The sequence below is a fragment of the Lutjanus erythropterus genome, chromosome 19, assembly GCF_056507025.1.
Source record: "Lutjanus erythropterus isolate fLutEry1 chromosome 19, fLutEry1.hap2, whole genome shotgun sequence".
Lineage (NCBI taxonomy): Eukaryota > Metazoa > Chordata > Actinopteri > Lutjaniformes > Lutjanidae > Lutjanus > Lutjanus erythropterus.
This window is the reverse complement of record NC_139335.1, coordinates 14,039,008-14,052,399: the sequence shown is the minus strand read 5'-3', so window position 1 is coordinate 14,052,399 and position 13,392 is coordinate 14,039,008. Positions and strand designations below refer to the sequence as shown.

Genomic DNA, 13,392 nt, shown 5'->3' with positions numbered 1-13,392 from the left:
CTAATTATATATGACATATGAAAATTAGTTTCCTGATGTTCACTAACTCGAAACTCAGTGATGACATAGACTGGACTGTATAAGGATTTTGATGACTGCATAGGAGAAATATGGTAATTCACACATTATCCCACAATTGTGACTGACCATAAAACATCTTTTCACCTATTTTTACATGAAAATTTTCGAGAATAGTCGTTGATTACTTCAAAGTGTTTCTAATGACACAAGACTTGGATATTTTCATGTCTGGAAGTTAGGGATTAAATGGATTAAGAAAGCCTTAGTTTCATAATCAGATAAAAAAGTGGAGCCTAATTTATTTAATAACAGTATAAAACACAGAGAAAGACAAAGTCTAATCAGAAGATGAAGTTTCGTTTGATAAAACATTTAAAAAGATTCTTCTAATCAAAATCATCTAGTTGATTAAATATTCTTTTCAAGATCTAAGCCGCAAAGAAGTATTAAAATTCTGTTCTTTTTCAAATTATGGAGCCAGATAATTATTTCCTACATCAAACAAACAAAATAAGATTTCTTAGCCACAGTCATTTAGCTCTTTCCAAGCCAAAACTTCAGCTAAAACAATTGATGTACAGAAAATTACTTGTTAACGATTTCATAATCAAGCAATCTGTAAAAAATCCAAATAGGCTATTTGCTGACTTAAGCCTCTGAAATACGAGCATTTGCTGTTCTGCTTTGAAATGTCAGTTGGTCGGTTGATAAAAAATAAAATAATTTAGAGATTAAATTGTTAGTTGTGGCCCTAGTCCACACTTACTGCTGTTTCTCGCATTGCTGCCTGTAAATGTTGTTGCATTTACTGTTAACACAGTTGACAGGTGTGGCTGATTTGCATATAAGCTGTGTTTGCTGTTACAAGTTTATTATCACAAATAGAGGAACCAGACCTAAACGTTGAAGATGCTGCAGATAAGAATGTATGATTTACATCTTTGTGTCTCAGTCAGAAACATGTGAAGTCCTGCTCACTTTTTCTTTCTTCAAGAATCAGAATTGCACAGAAATTTCTAACTACTTCTCCTTTTTCTGTCTTGCACATTTTAGACTGCATTTCACTTCTCTCTCTCTTCTGACTCTGATTTGAGTGACTGTCAGGTTCAGACATGCCTGAAGTTATTTTCACCATACAGGGAAAAACTCTGATCAGTCCTGTTGATAGGGCCCAGAAATTCAAAATGGCGTCTTGCAGGAACTGCTCAGTGAACATATTTTAAAGAAGTGACCTGATTTGCTTACCAAACACAGCTGTGTTGCAGGTCAGGGTTTGTTTATGGTGTGTTTGCTCTTGCATTGTCTGTTCACCATTATTTGTGTATCATTTGTTTGGGCTGTAGGAAAGTGATGTCATCTGTCCATTACTTTACATGCTTTGCACCTGACATTGGAATATCAGACTTTTATAGTTGCTTATCAGCTCCCTTGTTGACTTTACAAATGATTTGGGATAATTACTATTTGTATGTTTTTGAAAGCACAAAGAATACATTGAGAAAGATCTGGCACCATAGAAACTTGCTAAACAATGCATGCAGAGTTGTATAGCTGCTTTGTTGGAGTCATTTTGCGACCTCTGGTTTTTGTGCACTATTCAGATCACAGTTGAACATGCATGCCATTATGTTGTGACAGAGTTGAAGGATTAAAGTTATGAAGAATGGCTATTTTATTGCCTTTCCCACAGGATGGGTGGGTTTAGCCACAGCCTTTACTCTTCTTCTTAACTATAAGAATGGCTCACGAACAGGAAGCAGAGAGTTTTACAAAATGCTCTACAAAAAGTGATATCCCACAGTTTGTGCGTGGGGTTAAGTTTTTACACAGATAAAGCGCCACAGAAACAGAAATGAAGATACTAAGAGGGAAAAAAAGATTGGGATAGCTTTCCCATCATGTGTTTTCTGAGTGTGTGTGTGTGAGTTTTACTGGCGAGAGAGGATGTTGATAGTAGGACAGCCCCGATAAGAATCAAGGCCAACAGCATCAGAGGACAAAGGCATGCATTGTGGGTAGAAATAGCTCTTCCGCTTTTGAGGGAAAACATCGAGAAGCCTCCACATTGGCCTATCAAAACAATTAAAGTTGATAAATGCCAATAAAACCGAATGGAGATTATTTAAGAAAGCTGATCTTTTGTGTTCATAATGATGGGTTGTGTGTGTGTGTCTGTGCGCAGCGGCAGGATGTTTATGCTGCAGAGTCATCTGTATGTTTGCTTTACATCCAAGCTGTGTGTACGGTGGCATACCTAGCTATACACTGTCCGGCTCCAGTTCCCACCCAGTCACATCCTCTGGTCCCAGCATTCCTTCACAAGCCTTAACACAGCTAGCAGACTGACTGGGAACTGATGCAGGGATGTTAATATTTTCTCGGGCCAGCAACAGGGAGCTTCTGTTTGAGCATCCTTCCTTTGAGTCATTTGTGTCCTGTGAATCTGTAGACCCTTTAGTACCGACGTCACGATTACATCATAGTGTTAGCTGGAGGCAAAACAAAGGAAAACCTGGAGGCAAACACAAGTCATCTCAGAGTAGTAGGCCTCAAAAAAAACAAAAAAAAAAAACAAGTGATCACCTTCTAAATTCAAATTTCTCTTTTACTGAACTAAGACAAGCTTTAAATGCCTTTTTAGCTCTGTATAACACACTTCATTTTAACTTGAAAGACAAAAACAAAATCTTAATACAATGTGACACACAACCCACCCCGGTTACAAATGCAACAAGGCCAGGATTGTAGTGTTTAGTGTTTTTTTGTAGGACAGATATTGACTCCAAAATATGAGATGATTTTAATCTTGCAGTGCCGTACTTCCCAAGGTGTCCCAAGATAAATCTACAGAGTCACAAGGTGAATAAAGAAGAAAGAAATATGTCATTAAAAAATGTTATTTTTTTTCTTCTGAAATAGTTGTTACCTTTAGATTTTCAAGATTTGTTGTGTGTTTGAGTGGGTCCTCATTCACATTTCAACAACCAATGACCTTTTGCATTTTGTGATAGTTTTGTGGCCGCTGTAGGTTCTCCTGCACACTTGGAAGGGGATGGTGATGCGAGGGGTATTCAATTGGTTGCAGCCTGCAACCTCACTGCTAGATACCATTAAATCTAAAAACCTTTAAATCCTCTAAAAAATGTCATATTCAGATTTGAGCTTCATTTTAAAGGGACCCTGAAGCAACAAGGTTGGGAGCCAATGGTGTAGTGAATATGGGCTCCATTCTTATTTATTGCCATTTTCTTTCTGGCATAATTTACTTGTACTTCACTCTGCAGTTTCCCAGAAAAAACTTGAGGCAACCCAGAGACAAAGCGCCTGATCCTGATCTGCAGTAATTATTTTAAATATACTTTAAAAGGGTAATAATGGTACTGATAGCAGTAGAATGACAATAGTTTTTCCTGTTGCTGGCCTTTTGAGATGTCTGTCAGCTGAGTAAGAGGCACTTCTGCCTCTTTCCTCCTGAATGATGAGTAAAGAAAATAGTGTAAAATGACAAGCAGTATTTCTCAAAGCCCAAGATGACATTCTCAAATGTCCAAAACACATAGATATTATGTTTTCTCTCATAAAAGAGTAAAGAAAGCTTAAAATATTTACATTTATGAAGCTGGAATGGTTGGCAATTAATTTAATAATTGATTGATTCATAATCCAATAATTGTTCCAGCTCTCTCTGAGATGAGTCTCTTTTCTGTTTCAGTATTACACACATATACTGTACATTTAATGCAGGATATAAATCGTCACTTGTTAGCTTCACGCCAGAACTGGCTGTTACCCTGCTAACACATGGATCCCATATTGACACCAGTCACAGGAAGCTGTGTCACTGTGGGACTGCAGATTGCAGCCGGCACAGCAGGGGGCTCCAGGTTGACTCATAAGTCCGCACAGACATGAGGCAAGCTCACGTCTGCTCCCTGCTGCAGACGCACCCGGGGCGAGTGTACACTCACGCTGTAAAAACACACGGCCTGGGACACGACGAGGAGGAATGCTGGGAATCTTGCGCAACCTTTTGGCATGCCTCATTAGCATTGGGATAATACTCATGCACTCTTCTTAACAAAAAAATAGACAATTGTGTTCAGCACAGACTGCGTTGTTAAACTGGAGGTGATAACGATGGCATGACTGGTCTTATGACTGATCAGCAGAGAGAAGACCTGGCTCTAAATGCTGACTCATTAAAACTGCTCATAGTAGAGGACTTCATGACTTTATGTCTGCTTAGAAGGTGACCAGATGTGTCCAAATTAGACTTCTATTCAACATCAAGTTGCGCACTATTTGTCTTTGTATGTCTCTTTTCTTGTCATGTGATCTCTGGAGTTAATGAAAAGATTTTAGAATATTAGCTACATATGACATGTGACTTTTGAATGAACTCCTTTTTGAAAATATGACCCAGTATTCACATAAAGCAGCCTCTATGTTTTCTCTTTTAAGCTGCTGGCTCTGGGTCGCATGATATAGTGTCTTACCCCACTAAATACTGTTTGTGTGTATACATATATATATATATATATATATATATATATATATATATTTTTTTTTTTAGTGTGTGTACCACGGTCCTTCAGTGCTTGTTTTTTGTATTATATTAAAGCTCAGTTCCAAACAAATTGTGAATTTCATGGCTTATGAATCAGTTATTGTATTAGATTTCTTCCAGATAATTTTCACATGAGAATATGATCTGAAAATGCAGGGTTTCCACAGGCCTTTAAATGTGTTAAATATGATTTAAAAATTGATTGGATTTTGAAGTTAACATTACTTTTTAAAGGTATTGGTATTCTTTTCTAATACCAGTGCTAAAACAGTGCCTGAACATTACAAATTCATATAATTTGTATTGTAAATTTGTATTGATCTCGCTGTAATGACTGTCAAACAGAATCAACCAATAACAACTAATGCAAACTGTGCAGCCCATTCAGAATTTATTTGAGCACACCCAGCTAGCATCATGCTCTACCTTCAGGTATGGAAAGGACAAGAAGTTTTACATTAGATGATTTGAATTGACAGATTTCATTAATATTAATTAATTAATAATACATTAATAAACATACTGTTTTGTCATCCTTTTGGGCTGTGAAATATAGGTCTTAAATTGTGGTCTTAATGGTCTTAAAAGGTCTTAAAAAGTCTTAAACCTGGTGGCCTGGTAGCTCAGTTGGAGGAGCGTTAGTCCCATATATCGAGGCTGTGAGTCCTCTGTAGCAGCCATGGGTTCAACTCTCACCTACAGCCCTTTGCCACATGCCATTCCCCGACTCTCTCTCTTCCCCTTTCCTCCTCTGCACTTCAGCTGTCTTAGATAAAATAAAAGATTAAAATATATACGTATATAATTTTTTTTAAAGACTGAAGAAAACCTTGTATGACTATTCCTGCTGGAACCACTCTTGAAAGAAAGAAAGCTATGATAAAGGCCTGACTTTTAATTTATTTTATTATTTATTATTATATTATTATTATTATTGTATTATTTTTAATTTTTATTTTTCATATTGCCCTTCTATTGCCTTACTGTACATCTTTGTGTGGGTTAGAATGAGGAGGCAGATAAAAGAATGACCACTGGGTGGAGCCTCCATGTTAATGGTAGTGACAGCGAATGTGAGAGAGAGAAAGGGAGGGAGTGAGGTAGTAGTGAGTAAGGCTCCTTCCCCAAATGGACTGTGTCAGTGTGCTGCGAGCATGCTGGGAGCTGATAGCTGCTGTGCCGTACAGTTGAGAAAACCCCGGCAGTATCTCTCTCCCTGACTGGAGGAGCAGGCTCTTCAAGTCATGTGGACGTCCGGCTCGCCTGCGTTGAGCCACAGGAGCTGACAGAAAAGGGGACAGCTGGGTTTTTTTTTTTTTTTTAATATATCAAGGATCAGAGATAAGGTGGATTAGAAAGAGAGGAGGCAGACACAAAAACTGACACTTTTGGAGGATTTCTCACACAGGTAAGTGCTTAAATCTGCTGACGCGCTGATTTGTCAAATTGATCTCATGTTGTTAGTGTAGCTTGTCGTCTTTGGTTGTTGCTGTCATGTTGGACTTCGGTCAGGTTTCATTGACTCTTTGGCCGCCCCCAGCCACATGGTATCAAAGAGTAAATCACTGAAGCTGAGCTTACTGCAACAGCAAGGAGGAGAATCACATTAAGTACTAGTAGTTTGACTTTTTGACAGGGACGTCCTGTCATTCTCCAGCGTGGTTTGTTGTGTTGTGGTTAAGGCTGGTGGATGGAGCTCCACTGAGTGACACTTGAGATGATTGAGCACTGGTGCAGCAGGCCCATGACTGGGCAATGTGGTGCTGTCAATGGAGTTGAGGTTTGTTCTTGGCGTCATGTATCTGAGCAATAAAACTGCATCCAGAGGCAAAGGCTTTAGGAGATCAACTGGCAGATGGCAGAAATTATTTTTTTTTTTCAGTTTCAGCAAGCTGGGATGACCATCAAGTAGCCTAAATGTTGAGCCTGGACAGCAAGTAAAGCCGAGGATGCTGAAGCCGTCAGTCCCCATGCCCGGGCCCAGTTGAGGAATGTCCTGAGAGGCCACTTGCAGACACAAAGGGAGAGCTGTGATCGTCCCACCGCTCTTCCCACTGTGTCTGTGTTCTCCTGCCATTCGCCATCCCACGCCTCCCTGACCCAAACACAGGGCTCCTTCTACTGTTATCTCTCCTCTCTCAGTCCGCCTTCACCTCCTCCTACCCTCGGGCCAGGTCAGGTTGGACGCTTTGTGGCTTTTTGATCCATAACTGGTGGTCTGTTTTATTCTGTTTTTGTGTGCGGCAGCTATGGATCTGGAGGTCAGAGGTGAATAAGTTCTTTTTAAAGTCAGTGCCCATATTGAAGACTGGCATTCCCTCACAGCCCCTGCTCAGCTTTGTTAGAAGCTGTCTGGTTCAGAAGATGAAGATGTGTGTGTGTGTGTGTGTGTGTGTGTGTGTGTGTGTGTGTGTGTGTGTGTGTGTGTGTGTGTGTGGTTTCAAATATATATGTGGGAGAGTCCCTTTGTGATTTACCGTTGTAATGAGATTCAGTCTCTGATAAGAGATCATCCGATAAGATGTTCACGTTTTAGATCACCTTTGATTGCCCCAGCAGCAAATGGCAGTAAAGATCAGAAAGCTTAGAGCCTTTTGAACAGACCTTGGTGTAACTCTGGGGGTGTTTTTTTGCCCATCCCAGCTCACATAATTGATCGGTTGTATGTGTGTGTTTTGTGCTGAATGCATTAAACCTCATCATGAAGTAGACTGCCTCTTGTTTACAGCCGGCACTCATATTGGTTTAGGCTAGAGGTCGATTGATTGGTGCCTACAGGGACCTTGGGGGCGGAGGGTGCATTTTAGCAAGTTTTAAGGGTAACTGTAAGGACAAAGGCTGTGCAGCAGCCACAACAGCCTCCAGGAACAAGGGGGAGGGGAGGAGAACTGGAGAAAACTGATGATCTTGGTTGCAATTTGGCGATAAGATTGGCTAGAAACCAATAGAGCAGGGTCGTACAACAAATAGATAGGAGCTGATGAGAGGAGAGATAATAGAGGAATGGCAATCAAGCCTAATGGGAAGTGTGTGTGAGGCTCTTTCTTCTGCAAAGATATGGAAGAAAACAGCTACAGACACAGAGCATGAAGGACCTCATGGTTTCTGCCACCGGTGTCATTCATCAGTCTCGATCAGTGTGTGCACTTCATCAAAATGCAATCATGTACCAGCACACACACACACACACACACACACACACATGCACTGCTACAGAAATGGATGTGTATCTCTTTGCATATTCCCTCAGTCAGCAGATCATAGACAGCGTGGTGGCGTAAATATATTCATTGATGTCTCCATCTGCTGCTGAGAAGCACCGAGATTCCACATTTTATTGTAAAAAAAAGAGCTTCTACCTTGAAACACGTCAGTATCTACAGTAGATGTAGAGACAACAGATTCTGTGTCATTTCATCACTCAAAGCATAGATAAGTTCATCTATGTGTGTATGTTGTGACCATATCCAGCAGCTTTGTTGGGGTTTGTGACGATTTTTAGTGTTTACCTGGGTTCTTGACGATTTCTAGCGTTGATATCAGGGTTTGTAATTATTTTTTGCATTGTTATAAGGGCATTAGCATTAATATCTGAGTTTTTGACAATATTTTATCATTGGTATCAGGGTTCTTTGTGGTTTTTAGCATTGATATCTGGTTCTTAACCATTTTAGTGTTGATATCTGGGTTCTTCATGATTTCTTGCATTGAGGTTAGGGTTCTTAATGATTTGTTTAGCATTGATATCTTGGTTCTTTATAATTTGTGTCTGGGTTTTTTATGATTTGAAGTGTTAATTTCTGGGTTCTTGGTGGTTTGTAGTGATTATATATGAGTTCCTTAGTATTTTTAGCATTGATGTCATGGTTCTTTACTGTTTCTAACATTGACATCTGGGTTCTTAACCATTTTTAGCCTTGATATCTGTGTTCTTTAGAATTTTTGGCATCATGTTCTTAATAGCTTTTAGCATTGCATTTCAGCAAAAAGCAGCTTCTACCCTGAAACACATCAGTATTTATAGTAGATGTAGAGAAAATAGAACCTGTGCCAGACTAAACTGTGTCATTTTACCACTCATAGCATAGATAAGTTCACCTGTGTGTGTATATTTTGACCCTGTCCAGTAGCTGTGTCACTAGAGGCAGCCTAGGTGAGGAGCTTATTTAGTTAATAAGTTTTTTTCTCCCTGAAATGGGTCACATCTGCAGGGAGGTGGGGCTGAGAGATCGTACAAGCCCTCAGAATTCTAATTTCCTTATTTTCCAAGGAGAGTTCTTCAGTGATCTGGGTGGAAATGAGACGTCTGCCTCTTCTGCCAGGATGGCAATCAGGATGTGTATTAGTGGGCTCCGCCGCTGTGGGAGAGGGAGCTATAATTGGCATCTCCCTTGATGTCACCTCCCCGGCGCTCTCCGCTGACCCAGCCCTCTCTAAAAACTGCTTCGCCCATCTAGAAACTCTGCAGACACTCTTGAAAGCAAAAGAAAAGAGCAAACATGGTCACATATATTGATGTTAAGTGGGATTTATGACTCAACTGAAACCTTGTGGTAAGTTAAAAATGCTAAAAGCACAAAAGCTTCTCAAAAAGAGTTTGCATGTAGTTATTGACAGAAGGATAGGGATGCACCAATTCAGTGGGTGGAGAGGACATCATGGTTTTACTCAAAGGGAATGTATTGGGTGTTTGGAGTCATAAATTTAGGTTAAACAGCACTCAGTAGTAATGAGGACCAGGGCATGGCGGAGCAAAGCTCAGATTATACTGCCCCAGATTTGGCAAAGGAGCACTTGGGTCTATACCTTAATGTAGAGATATTATCATCATCTGCTCCCTACTTACATATTTTCAAATGTCATTTGTGCCACCTTATTCTAAATAAGTTATTCAATCGCTCTGCTCCTGCCTTATGTCCTAAAACTGACTTTGATTAATAATCTCTCAAACAGAAACTGAATAGAAATTTTTGCAGTGATGTAATGGATTCGGTCTGAATGTCACAGTCTGAACACTTCCAGTCAGATGGTGTTAATGTTGATAGCTGAAACAAAAAGAAAGTTGCAGAGCACTGACGGTACTGACGGTACCAGGCACAGCGGGGGTTGCACTGTGTCTGTATGTGGGTGCTACGCATGCTTGTGACTGTACCCTGGCCTGTGTGCACGACTGCACGCCTCCATGTGCATGTGATTCCCGTGAATGGCCTGTTTTCCAAGCAGCGTGAGTCCCTGAAGGAGTGAAGATGTAGGCGGCCTGTGTTTCTCTTTCAGCCTGTGGAAATCACTTCATACTTGCCCCAGTCAGGTGCTGTAGGGGCCCTCTGCTTCAGAGAAAGGCTTCTGGAGTCAGATATAGCCCGGGCAGATGAGGAATACTGTATGTTTTGATGGTATCACTAGGTTGATTTATTTATGATAAATGAATTGATTTGGTGCAGTATCAAGTGTACTGTAATCTGTGGATCTCACCTCACCGGCCAGCGGGAAACTTCCGGGGCTTTTCCGTTTCCACTTTTAACACGCTGAGTTGTGCCAAGTCATGCCCAATTTGGACCTTCTCTGGAGCTGGGCCAAAACAAGTCCGACCCACCAAGCGAGTAACAAGCATGTAGCCCTGCTGTAGTGGAGATGCAAATCCCTGCCATGCTGGATTGGTCAACGGGACGACTCAAACTGAGTCAAACCAGGCCAGCACAAAGGGGTGTTTATGGTCTGAGCAAGCCAGCTGCAGATGGATACCAGCAGTCTGACCATTTCTTTTTCACACGTTGCTATATCATTATCTTAAGGCCACGTCTGTCGACCAGCCACTTGGCTGGCAGAACCATCCTGCATCCATATAACAACAAAGCTAACGTAACACGTGCGCAGAATAAACTTTTAACAAAAAACATGTAAAAACAGTTGCTGCATCCAACCTACTCTCGTTATTTGTCTGTTATTAGTCCAACATAGTCCAAACCACATTAGCTGCTTACCATGCCAACACCGAATTAAACAGGTGTTAAGAAATAAACACTAAAACAATGTAAAAGATGGCAAACTTACATCAAGCTTGAAGTTGTGTCGCAGACAGCAAGTAACAATCTATCCTTGAGTTTGAGCTCGTACGGCTTCTCAAATCTTCTGAAGCATTTATTTATTCATTTAACACACATTGAAGTGATAAACAAGAAGGGCCTATCCACGTGAAAAAAAAAGAAAAAATGTGGTTATTGTGGGCATCACGGCATAAGGAAGCGATGGATATGTCTAAGGTATCAGTAAATCTGTCTTTCATTTTCACAGAAGCAGGTACTCTCCACTGTTTCTTTACCCTATTTGCCCTCTCGGTCTTCAGTCTTTCTCACTTCCTGTCTGTTTTCTGATGACAGCCTCTTTTCATTGGTGCAGACGTTTGCTGAATGACAGCCAAACAGCGCTCCCAGACAGAAGGGAAACAAACCACTCTCAGCATTTACTTAAGTGGATGGGTTCCCCCCGTCATCCACTGTGTTCTGGGAAATGACACCCACTTGGGGCCCACCTCTGGCATATGCGTGGGTGGGGCTTTTCCCTTCTTTGATGTGGTTTGATTATTTTGGGTGGAGTCAGGAAGGCAGTGACGTCTGCACCTGATTGGCTCTCTGAATAAGTCAGAATCCTTGCTTTTAATCACAGGACCAGAGTGTCATCATTCATCTGTTCTGCTCATGGGCTACGATATTGATTTTTCTCCACAACCTCCTTGTTTGAGCAAGTGAAGAGATGATTTCCACCCTCGAATAATTGCATTCTTTGCTCAGTTTCTTTCTGTCTCCTCCTCTGTGTCAAATTATAGTCCTTTTCTGCAGCTCTTCTCTCCTGTCAGTCCTTCACTTTGTGGTCAGAGCCAGGAATGCTATGGTTGTGTTGTCCTGGGTTGCGCTGTCCTGTTTTGTGTGGCGTCCACCAGCTGCCCAACCTGACATCATATTTCCAGAAAGAGGAACGGACTTCCTGCTTTAAGCTTGTCCTCCCTGTTGCTCTTGTTTGTACTGCTGAACACAAGGCCTGCTCTGGGTTTTCTCAGGGTGACATTAACTCATCCAGTCGATCAGGAGACCAGGTCATTAAATGCAAGAAGACGCAGGCAGTCTGAGACCTGTCAGCACTTTGTTCAGAGACATTTTGTGCATCTCGGCCTGTATCAAAACATTCATGTCTTTCCCAATATCAGCTGCTCTTGGGGGAACTGTTGGACCAAAACAAAACAGAAGGTTTTATAGCTATTTATACTGTTGTCAGTTCCCCCTGTAAGTGAGAACAGTTGTGCAGAGGTTACCATGGTTTCCATGGATATGCTGAACATTTGGGATGGATGCGGCTGGTTTGCCAAGGGATACTGTGGGCTGTGAGGTATGATGTGTGAAAGGTCAACCTCGAGTGGTCTGCTGTGCTCCCCCAGCTGTCTGAAAACAAGACAGGAAGACAACATGGCTTTGTTTTGGAGCTCCTGACCAGCTCGCTATAAGTCTCTTGTTTTGGACTTCCATTGTCCATTATTCCTATGTTAAATATTAGCAGACATTCCAGTGAATGTCATGAGTATTCGCCTCAAGACGTTTAGGTTAGCATTGCTTCTGTTATTAAAATAAGTGCTCACTGTTCTGCAGTATATATTTTTTGTTATAAGGACATGATTGATGATTTTACATTTGGAGTAGTTCTTTTTTTAACTGGGAAATTGAAGTAGCTGATCTTGCTAATTATAACGCTGTGTATGCTTGTGTGTCTGAAAGCACAATGAAGCTCATAATTTCTGGATGGCTGGCCTCGTCCTTACTTTATTGATTCCTGTGCCAGATTTTGTTTAGCGTCTGTAACCTTCATTCCACTGACCTCTTCCTGCAGGTACACTATGTCCACAGTTTAGCCACTCACATTCACCTGTGAATTTTTCCTCTGCGGTATTTGAGGATTATGTTGGACCAATATTGAATTTGTGTTTTCATTTAGGAGAGTAAAGCAAAAGTTGGAGGAAAGAGGATTTTTTCAGGTTATTGGCGGTATCATAGAAAGTTGTGGAATGGGTAATTAGTAACCTTGTGTTGAAGATTCCTCAGTCCTCTGCTTCTGTCACTCTTTAACAATTAGCTTGTTAACCGCTTGCACAGATCCGCCGCATCATCGGCCATAGTCTCGCCCCCTTTAACCTTTTGAACCCTGCTGCTGTGGTAGTGACGGGAGGAGGAGAGGTCACAGAAGGCGGCTTGTGCTTGGGCACTGGGGGTATCAGAGAAAAAGACGAGTGACAGAGATGATCTTCCAACAGAATAACTGCTGTGGCTTGAAGCAGCATTGTCACACAGTCAGGCTTCAGGGGTTTTGATGAACACTCATGGTGAATGTCTCCAGTCCTGTGATTCAGTTACCATCAAATACTTTTCAGCAGTTTTGCTGCATAGTGGCCAAGTGCTTTGTTTTTCACACCTCAGGAGGCACATTTTATTTTGCACAAGTTCAGCTCACTGGAAATACTGACATGGAGTTTCTTATCTGACCTCCGTTATGTTGTCAGCCACTCAAAATACACATTTTTGCTAGAATTTATAATTTTTTGGCCAGCATCATTGTATATGTCAGTATTGCAATACTATTTGTCTAGTTTCAAATTCAGATGTCTAAAACATTGATTACTTTCTTAAAGTACCTATCCCAAGAGCAGAATTTACCCCTTTTCCATACGCATGAGCTGGCCTGGCTTGACTCAACTTGACTTGGGACATCTGGTATTGCAGGGATTTGCATCTCTATTGCATGGCTACTCAGCAGAAGGTGTG

General features: G+C 41.1%; 1 protein-coding gene across 4 annotated transcripts in view; it reads left to right on the top strand.

Annotated features, from left to right (window-relative positions):
• cyth1a (cytohesin 1a) overlaps positions 1–13,392 on the top strand; it is a 59,703-nt gene that overhangs the window by 25,608 nt on the left and 20,703 nt on the right. Inside the window, exon 1 of one of the 4 annotated variants that reach the window (XM_084743345.1) lies at positions 5,772–5,996. The exons of the other annotated variants lie outside the window; for them this stretch is intronic. The gene's annotated coding sequence lies outside the window, so the exon portion shown is untranslated. Of the gene's footprint in view, positions 1–5,771; positions 5,997–13,392 lie in introns of those variants that run through there. 4 annotated transcript variants of the gene reach the window in all.